Genomic DNA, 3,189 nt, shown 5'->3' on the forward strand with positions numbered 1-3,189 from the left:
TGCAGAAACCTGAGTGCTAACCGTTACACCATGGAACAGTTCATTAAGATAATTAATCCACTTAAATAGGAAGTGAATGATGAAAGGATGACGTGGGCAAGTCGTCACTCTTGACAGTTTTCATCTAAAAGGGTACAGTACCAACTGCAAAAATCCAACATACATTTTGCCAGATTCAAGAAAAAAATTGCACCTGTGCGAAGTGAGCGGTGCAAGCATATTTAGGGAGTATGACAAACTATGAATAGGTTGGATTTAGGTGTTGGATTCTATTGGGCTCTGGTGGGTTGTATTGTGCTCTGGTGGGCTGTGTTGTGCTGTTGGGATATACGAGGTAGTACTGTACTAAAGCTTCCAAGTGTAACATTTATTGTGATATCATAATAACGTCATCTCTTAGATTAAATTTAATTGGTTAATACTAATGATGTATGTATTGAGAAACACATTTAATAAAGCCTTCAAAATATTATATCAGAAGCTATGACATAAGTGTGACATCATTCACAGTATAAATAATAGCTATTATGGAGATCTCTGTATCTGTCTGTGCCTCCGACTGTGTTGCAGACACAGTGCTGGTTCCCCCTTTAATGCAAACCCCATTATACCTGTTGTCATAGGACCCGTTTTGACCATCTGTTTGCCTGTGTCCATTTATGCCCATATATGGAGATATCTGTATCTGTCTTTTTGCGTCCATTTTATGCCCATATATGGAGATCTTTGACCATCTGTTTGCCTGTGTCCATTTATGCTCATATATGGAGATATCCGTATCTGTCTGTTTGCATCCATTTTATGCCCATGGCGGGGAACGCGCGTGCCTAATTTGAAATAGGGAATGAATGCCCCACTCTTTAATGCAAACCCCATTATACCTGTTGTCATAAGAGCCGTTTTGACCATATGTTTGCCTGTGTCCTTTTATGCCCATATAGGAACATCAGAATACGTAACCATGGCATTTTTTGTTGACTCATGTGGTGTACGTGATCTCAGAGCCTTTTATGAAGTGATGTCACAATGAGTCAGCGCTTGCGCCGATTTCCTCCGGAACAGCCTGATGTCAACAATCAGCTCCGCATAAGGAGATTCTGAACGTTTTGCGCCGGTTTCGGAAAACCGCGAGTCGGGTCGGGTCGAGGCCCGGCACTGCACTCCGCGCGGCGGCGGGGCACGCGCGTGCCGAATCTGAAGCCGGTGGGACGAAAGGTTCTCGAGATACGTGGATTACAAACAGACACGCAGACAGACAGAGATTTGTCGCATTTATAGATAGATTAGAGGAAGAAATTGTGAAAATAGCATTGTGAGCATGTAGATCTGCTATTTTAACAATAGAACCGTGTTATACAAAATGTAATGGCTCAACTCAAGAACCACTGGCCTACTCAAGAACCACTGGCCTAAGTAACAACAAGGATTTGCATGACTTCAGTGCTGTGACTTCTGGCATATTATCTATTTGGGCATAATCCACTAGCCTGGAAACCGGACTAATCCGCCCGAACAATGTCATTGCAGATAGCACACTGACACTTTTGTGTTTTAATCATGGCAAAGGCATGTCCATTTTTGGGCATATAATCCACCTGCCTGCCACAGACTTAAACTTTATAGAAGTAGATGGAGATATTCTTCTTTGATTTTGTGTTGTGTGTGTGTGTGTGTGTGTGTGTGTGTGTGTGTGTGTGTGTGTGAGTGAGTGAGACGTGTGCGTGCGTGTGTACATACCGGTAGGCTACATACAGTTGTACAGCGTGTGTAATGTACATTACACACACTGTCTGATACACACACAAGTAAATTGTATCACTACAATTATTGTTGGGCACCAGCACTGCACCAGGACATTCATTACATTACAAATAGCCTATAATACGAACTTTAGATGTGTTTTGACCAATTCAGAGATGTTTCCCACATATAAAGGATAAAAAGCTTGCTCTCGTATACAGGCTAATATTGGACATAACATTAGCACATTTATTTACTGTTGTGTCGTGCGCAGAGGAGAATATTGAACCAATGGAGGCGAGGCGCAGTGGTTCAGAACACTGTGATTGGCCGTACGCTCCACGAGCCGGCCGTGACTGCTCGCCGTCGCCGTGCAACGTTGCACAAACCTAAACATCAGCGTAAAGAAAGGGACGTTTCAAAGGATGACAACAAGAGCATCCTCACCAGCCAGACAGCACTAAAGATGGGATTTATAGTTCTTTGAAGTGAGCCGGATCTCTGGGATCCGTTCCTTTCAAAGAGCCGTTCAAAAAGACTCATTTTAGTTACTTGTCACTTAGTATATTTTGATTATATAATAATACAAATCACTTCGACCCTATAGGTCTACATTTTGGCCATATATAGGTCTACATTTTGGCCATTTGAAAATAGCCGATCTACAAGCTCACAATGTGTTGCGTTGCGACGCATTGTGAGCTTGTAGATCTGCTATTTTCAAATGGTTTTTTTTCTTTCTACATTTTATTCATTGGAAAACCTGTGAAAAAGTACATTCTGCATAATGAATACTTTCTACTATTGGTACTTTAAGTGGATTTTGATACCAATACTTTTTTTTTTTGCACTTTACTGGGCAAGTACATTTTAATTCCAAACTTCTACTTGTGGCAAAGTATTTCTACATTGCAGTATTGGTGATTTTACATATTAAAGAACGTTTGTAGGCCTATTGAAGTTAAGAATTCAAGTTATTTTCCCACCACTTGTTCATTAGAAAGGAACGGCTCCCTACTGCGAACCGGATCCCATCGTTCATTGCACAGAGCCGTTCAAAGGACTCGATTCGTTCGCGAACGTCCCATCTCTAGACGACACACTGGCGCACGACGTAGGCAGCTAATGCTGGAGAATCAAAAAAACAACACGCGCACTCTACAGTCAGAACGCTAATCTCAACCAGGCTGTCGGGGGATATACAGTAGGTCGGATATATCATATTGTGTGACTCTGTACTGGATGCTTAGATTCGAAGACAGCGGTGCAGAAAAGGGGGTTGCAGTCAGTTGAGTCCACAGCTTTGTTTTCACAAATCAATTGAGTCGCATTTGCTGCCTTGCCAGTGCCAGGAGGATTATATACAGTTCACCATGGGTTTGTGTGCCATTGATACGGTGTAAGCTGCAGCAGAAAAAAAATCGGTCTGCCTTTTTTCTTGCAAACAAC

Source organism: Nannobrachium achirus (genome assembly GCF_963921795.1).
Source record: "Nannobrachium achirus genome assembly, chromosome: 12".
Classification (NCBI taxonomy): domain Eukaryota; kingdom Metazoa; phylum Chordata; class Actinopteri; order Myctophiformes; family Myctophidae; genus Nannobrachium; species Nannobrachium achirus.